At 38.6% G+C, this 17,777-nt stretch overlaps 1 long non-coding RNA gene across 2 annotated transcripts in view; it reads left to right on the forward strand.

The window, feature by feature from the left end:
- Positions 1-17,777, forward strand: part of LOC113906388 — a 129,917-nt gene that overhangs the window by 76,212 nt on the left and 35,928 nt on the right. Inside the window, exon 7 of one of the 2 annotated variants that reach the window (XR_003514865.1) lies at positions 15,192-16,027. The exons of the other annotated variant lie outside the window; for it this stretch is intronic. This is a non-coding gene — a long non-coding RNA (uncharacterized LOC113906388). Of the gene's footprint in view, positions 1-15,191; positions 16,028-17,777 lie in introns of those variants that run through there. 2 annotated transcript variants of the gene reach the window in all.

Consider the following 17,777-nt stretch of genomic DNA (forward strand, 5'->3'; position numbering starts at 1 on the left):
CACGTTAGCTCCTTCATATTGTCCTCAGGGCATTCAGGCCCAGTCCTTATCCTAAGCACCGATTATGCAGCCTGTGCCTCACTGTCCAGCCCCTGCTTGCTGGTGGTGGACTCGAGCATCTGGGCTGCTTATCTGCTGGCAGTTGCAGTTAGGTATGTATTCTGTGGGTTCCCCCCACCCCCGTTATGTTGCCCTCTGAGATTCCGAAACTCCCCACAGACCTGCCTGTGAGAGGGTTTCCTACTGCTTGGAAACTTCTCCTTTATGACTCCCTCCCCAGGAAAGGTCTCCATTCCTAACTCTTCTCTCTCTTTGTCTTTTATATTTTGTCCTACTGCCCTACAAAGAGAATGGGCTGCCTTTCTGGGTGCCTGGTGTCCTCCACCAGCATTCAGAAGTTGTTTTGTGGAAGTTGCTCAGCATTCAAATGATCTTTTGATGAGTTTGTGGGAGAGAAAGTGGTCTCCCCATCCTATTCCTCTGCCATCTTGGGACTGCCCCCCTGAATATATTATTTGTAGATGTTCCTCCTATTCAGTAGGCTGCATTTTCATTTAATTATGTTGAGGTATGTTTCCTCTATGCCCACTCTGTTGAGAGTTTTTATCAAACATGGATGCTGAATTTTGTCAAAAAAATCTTTTTTGTATCTTTTGAGATGATCATATGATTTTTTTCTTCAGTTCTTTAATATAGTATATACTTTGGCCACCTGGTATGAAGAGCATTTGAAAAGACCCATTTGTATTGGAGTCCACTTGTCCAAGAAGCTTAAGTAATACTTTCTCAGTATGTTATAATGCTTTGTATTTTTTTTTTTACTAGCTCCCTCAGTCATTTCCTTATTGGAAATCAAAAGCATTTGGCAGTTACAGAAATACCTTATCTGATCACAGTTTGCCTCATGGGCTTGGGCAGAACAAAGAAAACAATGACTGTTCATTTTGGGAATCCACACATAAAAGCTGTTGCTATGTGTACATTAGGAAAATAGTTACCTGAAGCAGATAACTCACCTTTGGGAGTTTGTAAATTTATACGAAGAGTCTATTCTAGGAGATTAACAAATTTACCAGATGGCTTAAGGCAGTTGTCACTTCCCTAGTTCTTGATTTACCTCTTCCAAAAGTTGATTTCATGTAGCTTTAGTGCTTAAAATTGGCTTTCTCAAAAGAGACTTCAACTTATTTTTTAATGAGATTAAGTTATGTGACATTAATCATTTTTCAATTTTATCATTGCTTCTAAAGTGATTCATGATTAATAGTGGAATTTAAATATCCAACTGAAAAGTCAATGTGTGGAATTCTGAGTTAAAAACAAGTTTTACAGAGAATGTGGTAATTGTAATGGTAATGATGATGCTGGTGCTCATGTTTGGTAAAGCTGTATACAAAAGCAACAGTTAAATAGTTGATAGTTTTGGTATATATTTAAGAAAGTATTCAGTTTTGTAAAAGTCCATCATTTTGATTTAAAATAAAAACTATTTTTTAAGAAGTTCTACTTGTTACAGACTTAAAAACCTAAGTCTTTCTTCAGCCAGTGTTTTAAGGTATATTTATTTGAATGAATGAATTATACAGATTTTGAAAAGCCCATTAATTGATATTACTACCAGTGTATCAATAGACATCCTATTGTTATATAATGCTCTTGATTTTAATACCAATTTCTTAATTATGCAGAACAGATGTCATTTTTATGACAACTCATGATTTAGGAAGTTACAGCCAATTATCTTTATAGATATATATGCTATCTTGTTTCATTTCTAGAAAATTTAATTGATTCCTGAACCTTGAGTGAGTTTACCTACATTAGAATCTGGGCTGTTGCATTTAACATCAAAGCCACTTCAAACAAGCTAAACTATGGCGAAGTTTTTCATCTGTAAAATGGGTTGACAATAGTACCCATTTCCTAGGCTTATTGTGAGGTACAGATGTATTAATTAGCAATAATGAATTACCCTAAGCTCTTCCTATTTTGCCAGATATATAGTAAAAGGGCATTAACTAATTATAATTAGTATTTTATCATAAGGACTGTATTACCAAATAATGCTGGAGTCATAGAGATCTGGGTTCAATTCCTAATCTTAGACTTATTCTTAAGTGACCTTGGACAAGTTAGTTAACCTCTTTGATCTCAGTGTTAACGTAAATATGATAGGATTCGTGTACTGGGTAACCTTATCTCATGGAACTCATTAATATATCTTTTGGCATATATTAGATATGATAAAGGAGAAGGCAGTGGCACCCCACTCCAGTACTCCTGCCTGGAAAATCCCATGGACGGAGGAGCCTGGTGGGCCGCAGTCCATGGGGTCGCTAAGAGTCGGACACGACCGAGTGACTTCACTTTTCACTTTCATGCATTGGAGAAGGAAATGGCAACCCACTCCAGTGTTCTTGCCTGGAGAATCCCAGGGACGTGGGAACCTGGCAGGCTGCTGTCTATGGGGTTGCACAGAGTTGGACACGACTGAAGCGACTTAGCAGGAGCAGCAGCAGTAGCAGATATGATAAATGGCAGATCAAAAAAGAATGTAGTTAATGGCAGAGAGTAAAGTAGTTACAGATGACAACTATAAAACACTAGATTAAAAAAATCTATATAAACACTGCAAGTCGTTAAAAAGTAAATAAAAACATGCAACTTTAAGGGTTTTTGAAAACCTGTAACTGGAATGGCTAAAAATTGTGAGTTAGCAGCTTACAGTCCAAGGGCTATACCCAACTCTCATAGATATGGCTGTGGAAAGTGATGCTACCAGCTTATGATACCAAGATGGGAATTTGGAACTGGGAAAGGAGCTAGAAATTTAAAGGGAAATCCTAGCAGCAAGACCTTCAGAAGTGAGACAAAGATTCAGAGCATAAACTGTCTAAATCTATGGTTGATGCTGAGCTGCATGTATCCGGACAGGGGCTTAATGAAAATTAAGCACACACTAAAGAGAAATCTATTTCTGAAAAATATAAGTATATAGATCCAGATCTGTGAATTGGACACTTTCCTTAACTGCATTTTCCAACTGTGCACAGCACAGGTGGAAGAGGGCGGAAGCTGGGTGGATTTGGAAAACCTTAATACAAAGAACAAAAGTTAGTAGAGCTGCTAGAAAATGAGGAGGGATTCCTAGAATCAAGAATTCACAGAAAGAGTGCTCCCCCACTCTGTCTAAGCTTTTAGTTCATCAGAATTTTATAGGATCAGGGACGCTTACAGGGATCAGGCTGAAGAATAAGCTGTAGGAAACCACAGGTCTGTAATTGTTCAGTCGCTAAGTGGTGTCCGACTCTTTTCAACTCTGTGGAGTGCAGTGTGCCTGGCTTCTCTGTCCTCCACTATCTCCTGGAGTTTGCTCAAACTCATGTCCATTGAGTTGGCGATGCTATCCAACTATCTCATCCTCTGTTGTCCCCTTCTCCTCCTGCCCTCAGTCTTTCCCAGCATCAGGTTCTGAAGCAGTATTTTCAGTTTGAATCTAGGTAAGTTAACTGCTTGGTAGAATAAAACTTCAGTGACTCTCAGAATAAATCAGATCTCTGAATTTCTATAACATATTAGCTACAATATCAATTTTCAACCCCAAATTTATGACATGCAAAAAGATGAGAAATTACGACCCATAGTTGGGGGAAAAGGCAATAATCAATAGAAATGTACTCTGAGTTGGCCCAGGTGTTGGATTTACTAGATAAAGCCCTCCAAGTAACTACTATAAATATACTTTGAAAATTTAAAAAAATGTGTTAAAATATTTAAGGGAATATTTAACAGATGTTAGTGATAACTATATAAAATTGCAAATTCTGGAGTTCAAAAATAAAATGACTTAAATTCTTAAATGCTAGATAGGCTTAACAAAAGATTGAAAATAGAGTAAAAATAAATTAAAAATTGTTAGCCATTCTCATTGTGGTATTGAGTTATATTTCCTTGGTGATTAGTGATGTTGAGCATCTTTTCATGTGTCTGTTAGCCATCTGTTTGTCTTCTTTGGGAAAATGTCTTTTTAGCTCCTCTGTCCATTAAAAAAAATTTTTTTTTTGATGTTGAGTTATTTGAGTTCTTTGTACAGTTTGGATATTAACCCCTTATTGGATGTATTGTTTGTAAGTATCTTCTCTATTCAGTAGGTTGCCTTTTTGTTTTGTGTATATAATCCTTTCCTGAGAAGAAACATTTTATTTTGATGTAGTTCCATTTGCTTGCCTTTGCTTTCGTTAGCTTTGCCTGAGGAGTCAGATCTCCCCTGCCCCTTAGACCAGTGTCAAAGAGTCTACGTCTTTAATCCGTTTTTGATTTATTTTTGTAAATGGTGTGAGAAAGTAGTCCAGTTTGATTCTTTTGCATGTAGCTGCTCAGTTTTCCCAACACCATTTATGGAAGAGATTGTCTCCCTCCATTGTGTATTCTTGCCTTCTTTGCCATAGCTTAATTGGTTATATAAGTGTGGGTTTATTTCTAGGCCCTCTATTTTGTACCATTGATCTGTGTCTGTTTTTGATTACTGTAGCTTTTTAAAACAGTTATTTATTTGGCTGCATGGGGTCTTCATTGTGGCATGTGGGGTATAGATCCCTGACCAAGGATCAAACCTGGGCCCCCTGCATTGGGAGCACAGAGTGCTAGCCACTGGATCTTTGTAGTATGATTTGAAATCAGGAAGTGTGACACCTCCAGCTTTGTGTTTCTTTCTCAAGATCTCTGTGGCTATTCAGGGTCTTTTGTGTTTCTATACAAATTTTAGAATATTTTCTAGTTCCGTGAAACATGTCTTTGGTATTTTGATAAGGAGTGTGTTGACTTTGTAGATTGCCTTGGATAATGTAGTCATTTTAGCAATATTAATAATTCTGATCCATGAGCATGGTATATCCTTACATTTGTCATTTTCAATTTCTTTCATCAGTGTCTTATAGTTTTCAGAATATTTTACCTTTTTGGTTAGGTGTATTCCCTGGATGTTCTTTCTGGTGAAGTTGTAAATGTGATTGTTTTCTTCATTTATATTTCTAATAGTTTGTTATTAGTATATAGAAGTGTAATAGTTTTCTATATATTGATTTTGTATCTTGCAACTTCTGATTTTACTAATTAGTTCTAATAGTGTTTAGGTGGATCTTTAGATTTTTCTATATATAGTATTGTGTCATCTTCAAATAGTGACAGTTTTACTTTTTCCTTTAAAATTTGGATTCCTTTTCTTTCTTTTTCTGGTCCTGGTTGTAGCTAGGACTTCCAACACCATGTTAAATATGAGTGGTAAGAGTGGACATCCTTCTTTTTTTTAATGTCAGAGCATAACTTAAACTTTTTTTTAAAAACCTTTTATTTTGTGTTGGGGGTATAGCCGAATAACAGTGTTGTAATAGTTTCAGGTGAATAGCGAAGGGACTCAGCGATATATATACATGTATCCATTCTCCCCCAACTCTCCTCCCATCCAGGCTGCTACACAACACTGAGCAGAGTTCCCTGTGCTGTAGAGTAGGTCGTTGTTGGTTATTCATTTTATGTGTACATGTCCATCCAAACTCCCTAACTATCCCTTCACCCCATCCTCCCCCTAGCAACCATTAGCTTTTTCTTAAAGTTTGTGAGTCTGTTTCTATTTTGTAAGTTCATTTGTATCATTTCTTTTTAGATTCCACATGTAAGGGATGTTATCTGATATTTCTCCTTCTCTGTGTGACTTATTTCACTCAGTATGACACTCCCTAGGTCCATTCGTGTTGCTGCAAATGGCATTATTTCATTCATTTTAATGCTGAGTAATACATTATATATACCACATCTTCTTTATCCATTCCTCTGTTGATGGATATTTAGGTTGTTTTCACATCTTGGGTATTGTAAACAGTGCTGCAGTGAACTTTGGGGTGCATGTATCTTTTCAGATCATGCTTTCCTCTGGATATATGCCCAGGAGTGGGATTGCAGGGACACATGGTAGCTCTGTTTTTAGTTTTTTAAGGAACCTTCATACCATTTTCCATAGTGGCTATACCAGTTTACATTCCCACCAACAGAGTAGGCATTCTTGATCTTAGAGGAAAGGTTTTTGACTTTTCATTATTAAGCATGATTGTAGCTGTGGATTTGTCATATATGTTCTTTATTATGTTGAGGTGTGTTCCCTCTCTACTTAGATTGTTGAGATTCCTATCATGGATAGATGTTGAATTTTGTTAAAAGCTTTTTTCTGCATCTATTGAGATAATCATATGATTTTTGTTCCTCAGTGTTTAATGTGGTTTATCATGTTGATTGATTTGAAAACTTGAGTTATCCTTACTTCCCCAGAATAAATTCCACCTGATTATTGTGTGTAATCCATTTAATATCCTGTTAAATTCAGTTTGCTAATATTTTCTTGAAGATTTCTGCATCTATGTTCATTAGTGATAATGGTCTGTAATTTTCTTTTCTTTTCTTTCTTTCTTTTTTTTTTTGGTGGTGTCTTTGTTATCTGGTTTTAGTTTCAGGGTGATTTTGGCCTTAGAGTTTAGAAACACTCCTTTCTGTTCAGTTTTTTGGAATAGTTGAAGAAGGATAGGCAATAACTCTTATTTAAATGTTTGGTAGAATTCCCCTATGAAGTCATCTGGCCTAGACTTTGTTTGTGTGAATTTTTTTTTAAATTTTTATTATTGTTTCAATTTCATGAAATTCACTTCATGAAATTGAAGCAATATTATGTTCATATTTTTTATTTCTTCCTGGATCATTCTTAGGAGATTTTTTATTCCTAGTAATTTGTTGATTTCTTGTAATACGACCATTATTTATGTATAATTCTTTGTAAAACTCCCTTATGCTCCTTTGTATTTCTTTTTTTTAAATTTTATTTTATTTTTAAACTTTACAATATTGTATTGGTTTTGCCAAATATCGAAATGAATCTGCCACAGGTATACATGTGTTCCCCATCCTGAACCCTCCTCCCTCCTCCCTCCCCATACCATCCCTCTGGGTCGTCCCAGTGTACCAGCCCCAAGCATCCAGTATTGTGCATCGAACCTGGACTGGCGACTCGTTTCATACATGATAGTATACATGTTTCAGTGCCATTCTCCCAAATCTTCCCACCCTCTCCCTCTCCCATAAGGTCTCCACTTTCATTTCTGATTCGAATTGGACTCTGCCTTTTTTTCTTGATAAGTATGGCTGAAGCAATTTTGTTTATTTTTTCTAAGAACCAGTTTTTGGTTTTATTGATTTTTTTTCCTGTTTTTCTTTTAGTCTCTGTTTCACTTATTTTGCTCTGATGTTATTTGTTTTCTTCTACTCATTTTGGGTTTTGTTTTTTTCTACTTCCATTAGGTTTAAGATTAGATTGTTTATTTAGAATTTTTTAATTTTTACTTTCAAAGGTAAGCCTGTGTTGCTATAAACTTAGCAGCAGCAGCAGCAGGACAACTTTTGCTGTGTCCTACAGGTTTTGATACGTTGTGTTTCCACTTTCATTTGTCTTAAGATATATTTTGATTTCCTCTTTGATTTCTTTGTTGACATTAGTTTTTAATAGCATCTTGTGTAGGTTCTACTTATTCCATAGTTTTGCAGTTTTATTCTTGTATTTTGATTGTACTGTGTAGTTTAGTACATTTAAATTATTGATAGGTATGTGCTAAGTCACTTCAGTCATGTGTGACTCTTACCAACCCCATGGACTGTAGCCTGCTAGGCTCCTCTGTCCAAGGGATTCTCCAGGCAAGAAGACGAGTGGGTTGCCATTTCCTTCTCCAGTTGATAGGTATGTACTTATCATTGTTTTATTAATTGCTCTTTGATTGTTTTTCTGGTTCTTTTTTGTTCCTTACTTCTTCTTTGCTTTCTTCCCTTTGCGATTTGATGATTATCTTAGTGTTATGTTTGAATACTTTTTCTCTCTCTCTTTTTGTTATCTATTATAGGTTTTTAATTTGTGGTTGCATGAGACTCATATGTAACAATGTATATATTGTATATATAGGTCTAATATTTTTGTTTTGTGTATCTCAAGTTCTTTTCCTGGATAAAGATGATTTTACTCCTTTTGTCTTGAATCTTCCTTCTAACTTTATGAGTAGTTGATCTATTCATTATCTTTACTGTATAGTTGCCCTTACTGTGAGATTTTTCCTTTCATAATTTTCATATTTCCAGTTCTCGCCTCTTCTTTTTTGCTTAGAGAAATCCCTTTAACACTTCTTGTAAAGTCATATAGTGATACTGAACTCTTCTAGATTTTATCTAAATCTAAAACTTCTTTTAGATTTTTTTCTGTAAAATTCTTTATTTCTCCTTGAAGTATGATTGATAACCTTGCCAAATAGAGAATTCTAGGTGGCAGGTGTTTTTCCTTCCATTGCTTTGAATGAATTATGCTGCTCCCTTCTGGCCTGCCAGACTGCTGAAAAGTCAGCTGATAGGCCTGTGTTCTTGTCTTATTGTTGCTTTTCTCTTGATGCTTTGGAGATTCTCTCTTTATCTTTAATTTTTGCCATTTTAATTATAGTGTGTCTTGATGAGCCTCTTTTGGTTCATCTGTTTGGGACTTTCTTTGCTTTCTGGATATTAATGTCTGTTTCCTTCCACAGGTTAGAGAAGTTTTCAGCTATTATTTCTTGAAGTAAGTTCTCTGCCCCTTCCCCTTACTTTTTTCCTTTTATGATTCCTACCATGTGAATGTTAATATGCTTGATGTTTTTTTTGCTTAAAAAAATAGTCACAAGCTAAAAGCTGAGAATTATGTTTTATTTGGTGGGAATTTTTAGGACTTCAAGCCCAAGAGACAGCATCTCAAGTCACCCTGAGAGAACTGCTCTGAGACGGTGGGCGGCGGGAGTCAGGTTATATAGAAGTTTGCAACAAGGAGCAGGTAGTCTGAACATCAAGGAGAAGGCAATGGCACCCCACTCCAGTACTCTTGCCTGGAAAATCCCATGGACAGAGGAGCCTGGTAGGCTGCAGTCCATGGGGTCTCTAGTAGTCGGACATGACTGAGTGACTTCACCTTCACTTTTCACTTTCATGCATTGGAGAAGGAAATGGCAACCCACTCAAGTGTTCTTGCCTGGAGAATCCCAGGGATGGGGGAGCCTGGTGGGCTGCCATCTCTGGGGTCGCACAGAGTCAGACACAACTGAAGTGACTTAGTGGCAGCAGCAGCAGTCTGAACATCAAAAGTATTTTTTGTGAATTAAAGAAACCAGATATCTCAAATTAAGGAACTTAGTACTTTTCTATATATGGGAGGATGCAAGAGTCTGGGCTCATTGAAATCATGTCTTTCATATGCATCTCAGCTATCTGGGGCCGGTATCATGTGATTTTTCACATCCTGAGTTCTTCAGTGCTTACCATAGGGAGTGGCTACAGCCTGATGGCTGCTAGATTGCAGGTATTGTTCTCCTTTCTGAGTACCCCGGAAGGCTAGAATTGCTGATGACCGTGACATCCTTGTTTATTGATATGGCAGGAAATATGCTATTTCTCAATCCTTTATCTTGGTCAGAAATTTGACCAATATTTGGGAGACATTTCATGACCAATTTTGTACCATGGTTCTGGGAGACTTAACCCAGGTCAGGCAAAAGTTCTCATTGATATGTCACTCCAGGTGTTCATTTTTGGATTAGATTCATTGATAAATAATAAAAGATTCTCTGTATCCTCTATCTTCTAATCTATTATGATCCAGGAGATATTTCCCTTGTTGCTTCTTCCCATGTCTAGAATCATACTATTACAATTATTGATTGCACACAGAACTTTATTTCTGATCAATTGCTTCAAGTAGCCTAGTCATCCTTACATTTGTTGAAGGCCTGGTTACACACTGTAAGAGACAACAGTCTTATAAAATAGACAGGATATAAGTAATGTAGCTAGTAACATTGACAAAGTCATTATATAGAAGAGTCACAAAGCATAAACAATTTAGAAACAAAGAACAAATTAAAACAATGGTTAGTATCAGTTCAGTTCGGTTCAATCGCTCAGTTGTGTCTGACTCTTTGCAATCCCATGAATCGCAGCACGCCAGGCCTCCTTGTCCATCACCATCTCCCGGACTTCACTTGTTAACTTCTACGCAGAGTACATCATGAGAAATGCTGGGCTGGAAGAAGCACAAGCTGGAATCAAGATTGCTGGAAGAAATATCAATAACCTCAGATAGGCAGATGACATCACCCTTATGGCAGAAAGTGAAGAGGAACTAAAACGCCTCTTGATGAAAGTGAAAGAAGAGAGTGAAAAATTTGGCTTAAAGCTCAACATTCAGAAAATGAAGATTGTGGCATCTGGCCCCATCACTTCATGGGAAATAGATGGGGAAACAGTGGAAACACTGTCAGACTTTATTTTTTGGACTCCAAAATCACTGCAGATGGTGACTGCAGCCATGGAATTAAAAGATGCTTACTCCTTGGAAGGAAAGTTATGAGCAACCTAGATAGCATATTGAAAAGCAGAGACATTACTTTGCCAACAAAGGTCCATCTAGTCAAGGCTATGGTTAGTATAACTAGTTGTAATCCAGTTGTAGTAAACTATCAAATACACAGGAAAGCAGCTGGAAAAGGCAAATTCTGGCAAGATCATGTAGAGACAAAAAGATAAGTATTTCACCTTCATTTACAGAGGCATACATTATCAACTTGTTATAGGTTGCAGCATAAGAGAAAAAGGTTTACTGGAAAACAGATTAAAATTGGTATATTATCTAAAGTTAAAGTTATAAATCATAGTTATCCATCTCTTCAGTCCTTTGTAATTGCTTCCTATTGATCGGCGTGAAGTAATCAGGTTTTCATTAGAGTTTGTCATTTATTATCCAGTTCAGTGACATTAATTAAAGGCTATCAGAAGCTAGCATTTGTTTATTTTTTTAATGAGTCTTCTTAAAAATCTTCATTTTGTGAAATCAATGCAAAATTATGATTGTCTATAGAAGACAAACTTAAAATAACATGGTTAAAGATTTGAGTACAGTGAAATTAGCAGGAAATTTGGATACTTCTATAAGAATTGATGTTTTTGAACTGTGGTGTTGGAGAAGACTCTTCAGAGTCCCTTAGACTGCAAGGAGATCTAACCAGTCCATTCTAAAGGAGATCAGTCCTGGGTGTTCATTGGAAGGACTGATGCTAAAGCTGAAACTCCAATACTTTGGCCACCTCATGTGAAAGAGTTGACTCATTGGAAAAGACTCTGATGCTGGGAGGGATTAAGATGACAGAGGATGAGATGGCTGGATGGCATCACCGACTCGATGGACATGAGTTTGAGTTAACTCCAGGAGTTGGTGATGGACAGGGAGGCCTGGCGTGCTGTGATTCATGGGATTGCAAAGAGTTAGACATGACTGAGTGACTGAACTGAACTGATAACATATAACACTTTAGAATAATCACTATAATTATGACTGATAACATTATATCAGGACATATCAGATGTTAGGAATTCCATATAAAATTTAGGACTATCTATACTAATGACATTAATCCATACATTATAACCTAAAGTTCACCTTCAAATACTAAACAATGTTTCAAAATTAAAAATACCAAACAAACTTAGTTTAACATTCCTTTCTGAGATGTCTCAGAGATGTTTCTTTGAAGCATCCAGAGTCAGCTGGAGGCTAATCCCACTAGGACCACAGCCTTGTCTAACTCAATGAAAAAGAGCTTTAGTTAGATTTTAATATTTGGGAAGTTTGATGGAAATATCAAAAAGGTTTTAAAACACAACAGGATCATAGGTTATTGAACCAAAACTCATTCACTAAACCAAAGCCACAGAAATGATTAAAAGAAAATAAATATGGATCACTAAGGCTCAGATGGTAAAGAATCTGCCTGCAATGTAGAAACCTTTGGTTTGATCCCTGGGTTGGGAAGATTCCCCTGGAGAAGGGAATGACAACCCACTCCAGTATTCTTGCCTGGGAAATCCCATGGATAGAGGAGCTTGGCAGGCTACAGCCCTTGGGGTGGCAAAGAGTCAGACACAGCTGAGGGACTAATACTTTCACTGAGGGCACAGAAACTCACACAATTTGTTATAAAAAAAAAAAAAAGAGCACTTTTAACAGAAAGAAGAATCAAATCCAGTCTTGCATTAGCTTACTTAACAAAATCCATTTAGTTAACTTCAATCTAAATTTAGTTATTGCTGCCTATGCATAAAAATTTTTCTTCCTCAGGGTTCCTTTCCACAATATTGTCCAAGATATCGCTTAAACTATTCTCATTTTTTAAAAATTCTTTTTTTTTTTTTCTTTTCAGTTTGGGTGGTTTCCAGTACTGTTTCCTAGTTTGCTGATCTGTTCCTCTGCCATCTAATCTACTGTTGATTCCTTCTAGTGTAATTTCTAAGTCTTTTGTTGTATTCATTAGATCTGTTTGGTTTATCTTTATAATTTCTAAATTTCTGTTGACATTTTCACTGTACTCATCTACTCTTCTCCCGAATTCAGTGAGCACCTTTATGATTCAATATGATGAACTCTTTATTGGGGAGATAGCTCATTTCAACTTTCTTCCTTTTTTTCTGAAGTTATATGTTGTTCCTTTGTTGGGACATATTCCTCTGACTCCTCATGTTCCTAATTCCCTGTGTTTGTTTCTGTGTGTTAGGTAGGTCAGTCTCACTTCCTGATCTTGGAGAAGTGGTCTCATGTAGTAGACCTCCTGGAGGGCCCAGGACCACACTCCCCTCCGGTCACCAGATCTACAGGCTCTAGTGTTGCCCTAGTGTGGGCTGCTTGTGCCCTTCTGCTATGGTGGGGCAACTCCTGTGGTTGCGCTTGTGGGCTGGGCTGACCTCTGGCCCAGTTGGGCAAGGCTCTGCCTCCTGAGGTGACTGTGGTCCCACTGAAGAGCCAGGCTAGCTTTCTGTGTGATTGGTTGATGCCTCAGAAGAATGGGTCTGCTGCTGGTGGGTGGAGCTGGTTCCCTGAACTGCTGTCTGCATGGTCCAAGTGTGCCTAGGCCTTCTCCAGGCCCTCTGATGGGCAGGTAAACTCCCAGTGCCAATAGGTGAGAAGGAGGGCTCCAGAATCGTGTGTGCCAGTGCCAGTGTTATTGTGGTAAAACAAGCTCTTAGAAATGGCTCTGCCAACATCTGTGTCCCAGGGGGAGCCCGGTTGCCTCTTGCCTCTCTGGGAGGCTGTCCAAGATGAGCATGTGGGTCTGACCCAGCCTCCTTTCAAACTGCTGCCTCGCCCCTGGGACTTGGAGTATGTGATGTTTTGCACATGCTTTGTAAGAGTGGAGTGTCTGTTTCTCATAGCCCTCCAGCTCTTCCAAATGTAAGTCTTACAGGTTTTCAAAAACAGGTGTTCTAGGGGGCTCATTTCCCCAGTGCAAGACCCCTGGGCTGAGGAGCCTGATATGGGCTGGATCCTTTGCTCCTTGGGGAGGAGTTCTTGGATTGTGCTTTTCCTCCCTTCTGTGGGTCGCTGACCCTGGGGGTGTCACTCCTGATTATGCTATGTCTCTGCCGCTCCTGCCTGCCTTGTAGTTCTTTATGTTGTTAGTTGTGAAAAATCTTTTCTGCTAGTCCTCAGGTTGTTTTCATAGATCTTAGCTCTGTAAGTAGCTATAATTTTGCTGTACCTGGGAGGAGGTGAGTTGAGGGTCTTCCTACTCTGATATCTTGGCCACTGTTCCTGACTCGGTTTTTAAAGAATTGCTTGTCGAGCCACTTCTGTTGCCAGGCACTGCACTTCAAAGCTGCACCCACGTATAAGAGGGTAACGGGTTTCCCTGGTGGCTCAGCTGGTAAAGAATCTGCCTGCAGTGCAGGAGACCCTGTTTGATTCCTGCATTGGAAAGATCCTCTGAAGAAAGGGTAGGCTACCCACTCCAGGATTCTTACCTGAAGAATCCCCATGGACAGAGGAGCCTGGCGGGCTGCAGTCCATCAGGTCACAAAGAGTCGCACACGACTGAGCAACTGAGCACACAGCACGTAGAAGAGGATAACAGTGTCTTCCTTAATGGTGTATCCATTGTTTTAAAGGAAGCATATCACTTTATTAATGAAAATAAAAATTCGGAAAATGTCATTAAAAAAACATGCACACATGCACACATATACCCACATGCTAAACAAATTGCAACAGACTTTTAAACAGAACATAAAGTGTTTTTTGTTTACTAAAACTGTTATGGTACATAACCACAACATTTCAACTACATGAATCAGTTTACAGGATTTTCTAAGTTGAAACTTAAAAACAGAAACCCATGGTTAGGACCAAGAATGAGATTCCTCCAAGTAACTTTGGCATCTAGACTTGGAATGTAGACCAAACAAACAATATATAACAAGCAAGACCCATTCAGAGATGAGCATCATACAAACACGGTTCTGTTCCAAGTGTGGGGAAGTTTCATGAAGTTTGGAGATTTCCTTTTGCTCTTGGAGTCTTACTCAGCTTTTGAGAAAAGCCAACTGAGGAAACCCGACAGAGGAGAAGGCAGGCATGGATTTGAGAAAAAACTGTATTTGTGCCCTCATGTCATCTTCTTTTCATGTAAAAACCTTTTAGAAAGTGTCCCAGTGTGCTTAGGAGTGCCCGCAGCCTCACTGTGTTGGGAGCTGTCCCTGCTCATCCACCTGGACCTCTCAGAGCTGCCCGGGGGACGGGCTACAGAAAGCCTTCCCTGGGAAGGTTTTCAAAACTGGAACTGAGGAAAGTAAACCTGGCTCTGAGTTCCTGCAATGTGGCATGTGAGGCTCATGTTGTGTCAGTCCTGTATCTCCTGACAGGGTTTCAGAGAGGAGGAGGCTGCTTTGCAAAAAGGAAGAGAAGAGGGAAGCTGTCATGGAAACAAGCAATGGGGGAGGCTGGTGGTGTTGGACTGTTGGTGTTGGTGCTGGTGGAGTTGTGGTTCCACTGTGTACGAGGCTTACCGGGCACCGACCGCCCAGGGGATCCACGAGACAAACACCTTACTCCAGTTCTCTTAGCACAAGTCCCATTAAAAAATAAGCCGGTTTCCTGTCCCTGCCACCTAGGATCCAAACTACTTTATTTTCACCTATTTCTCTTCAGTTGTTTGGATGTTAAATACAAATTAGATGGTAAAAAGAAATACTGGGACGATAGTAGTTTATAGTATGCCAGGCACTGTTCTTTGAACTTTACTTATACTGATTTATTTCATCCTCAGAATGATCCAGTGAAGATTCTGTGGTATTATCTCCAGTTTACACATGAAGCTCACTAAGAATAAAGAGTCTGTCCAACTCTGTATGTATATATTGGCACCAGCTTTCGAGCCCAGATGGCCTGACTGCTGTGCTCTCTGCTTCTGACCAGTATGTTTCCATCCCTCCTTCCTTCCATCCTTCTTTCTGTTTCATTGTGACTGCGGTGTCATCTCACAATTATTAAGTGAGCAGATGAAACAGAAGTGCCTGTTTTGAAAGCAGTAAGCCCTATTTTGTCAGTTCATGTGTTTGCTATCACAGCTGGGCTTCTTCTCCTCTGCGTTTACGAATTCTGTCACTCCTCACCCAACCATATCTGGATACAGACTGTTCGGTCTGGGAGGTGCAAGATAAATTGGGCACATGTGACTATTCTCAGATTTTCAGGTCAGTTCATCATCAAGGAATTAAACTTCAGTGGAAGATAATGTTCTCAGAGTGTCTGGGACTGGTCTGTTCTAGATGAAGTCATTTCTGCAATTGCTTACAGATATTTTAGCCTCTCTAAAAGCTCGTCAGTCACATACACAGACACACAGATACATTCTCATGTTTATCCAGCCTCTACCTCACTTCCAGTCAACAAGTGGAAACTGACACAATTCATGCATCACCAGAGATTTGCTGTGATGCCCCTGCCAGCTTCGAGTGAAATCTACATGGTCTTGTCTGCGTCTTGTGGCTTAGCTTTTTGTTGCCTGGTAAATTTCATCATTATCATGTGATGCTCCCTGTGCTGACCATTCTTCACTTTTTATGAGGTCATTATTTTAAAAATATATGATCATAAAAGATTTGTTTCAAGCAGTTCTGTTCCTTGAATATTAAAGTGTTTAGTTTTGGGGTTTGTTCTCTGATACTCATGCCATGGAAGGTGTCATGGCTGAGAAGGTTTCTTTAGAGGTGATCTTCAAGGATTGGTGTGTGTGTGAGGTAGTGGTGGTGGGGTTCATACTCATTGAGTGAATTATTTTATGGGCAAGAGGCCTGACTTTCCTAATGGCAGAAAAAGAAGAGGAACTAAAGAGTGTCTTGATAAAGGTGAAAGAGGAGAGTGAAAAATCTGACTTTGTACTCAGCATTCAAAAAGCAAAGATCATGGCATCCAGTCCCATCACTTCATGGCAAATAGAAGGGGAAAAGGTAGAAGCAATGACAGATTTTCTTTTCTTCGGCTCTAAAATTACTGTGGATGATGACTGCAGCCATGAAATTAGAAGACACTTGCTTCTTGGAAGGAAAGCTATGACAAACCTAGACAGTGTATTAAAAAACAGAGACATCACTTTGCCAACAAAGATCCATATAGTCAAAGTGATGGTTTTTCCAGTAGTCATGTACAGATGTGAAAGTTGAACCATAAAAAAGGTTGAGTGCCAAAGAATTGATGCTTTCAAATTGTGGTGCTGGAAAAGACTCTTGAGTCCCTTGGACAGCCAGGAGATCAAACCAGTCAATCCTAAAGGAAATCAACCCTGAATATTCATTGGAAGACTGATGCTGAAGCTTAAGCTCCAATACTTTGGCCACCTGATGCAAAGAGCTAACTCACTGGAAAGGACCCTGATTTTGGAAAAGATTGAGGGCAGGAGTAGAAGTGGGCAACAAAAAATAAGATGGCTGGATGGCATCATTGACTCAATGGTCTTGAATTTGAGCAAACTCCTGGAGATAGTGAAGGACAGGGAAGCCTGATGTGCTGCAATCCATGAGGTCATAAAGAGTCAGACATGACTTAGCAACTGAATAAGAACCAGAACAGCCTAACTTTCCTTCTGTTTCTTTAAATATTTGTCAAGTTATTAATGCCTCTGGTTCTAAAATGTTATGATTATAGTACAGTGATTGCTGATGTGTGAGTATTTTGTAGAGTTGCTTTTTTAAAGACTGTGTTGGAAAATCTGCAGATACTTCTCTCAGTTAAGCCATATCCAGGACTAAGGATTTTTATCATAAGGCTATGTTAGAACCACTCCCAATAATGAGAAGAGTCACTGATAGGATTGATTGCCTCAGAAAAAGTTTGAAAAATAGTACTTCAGAAAATAAGATGATTCCTAATCAAAGCTGGAAGATGTGGGCCTTGCTGAAATCTAATTAAGCAACTATGGTTAAGTCTGAGGTAGTGAAATATCATTTACATACAGAATAATCTAATTATATAGTCACCTAACTGAAGAAAGAATTTTTGAATTAAACATGTGCAAAACGGGACATGGACGCTTTTGGGGCTGGTGTATATATGTTCATTGTCTTGATTGGGCTAATGGTTTTCCAATTGCATGAATGTGTCAAAACACAAGTTACAAATACGTTTAGGTGTAGATTTTACACTATAAATGTATGGAGTTTATTGTATGTCAGTTAAACGTCAATAAAACTGTTAAAAAGCAAAAAAAAAAAAAAAAAATAGTAAGATTCCAAATCATAGTGAGATTTTCAAATAAAATGCTCACCACTGAGTGCTCTCCAGGCAGGCCCTCCCTCCACCTCCTCTGTCTAGCCTGGTGGGTAAGTCAGGCTCCACCCACAAGGCAGATTGCGTG

Source organism: Bos indicus x Bos taurus, chromosome 16 (assembly GCF_003369695.1).
Source record: "Bos indicus x Bos taurus breed Angus x Brahman F1 hybrid chromosome 16, Bos_hybrid_MaternalHap_v2.0, whole genome shotgun sequence".
Lineage (NCBI taxonomy): Eukaryota > Metazoa > Chordata > Mammalia > Artiodactyla > Bovidae > Bos > Bos indicus x Bos taurus.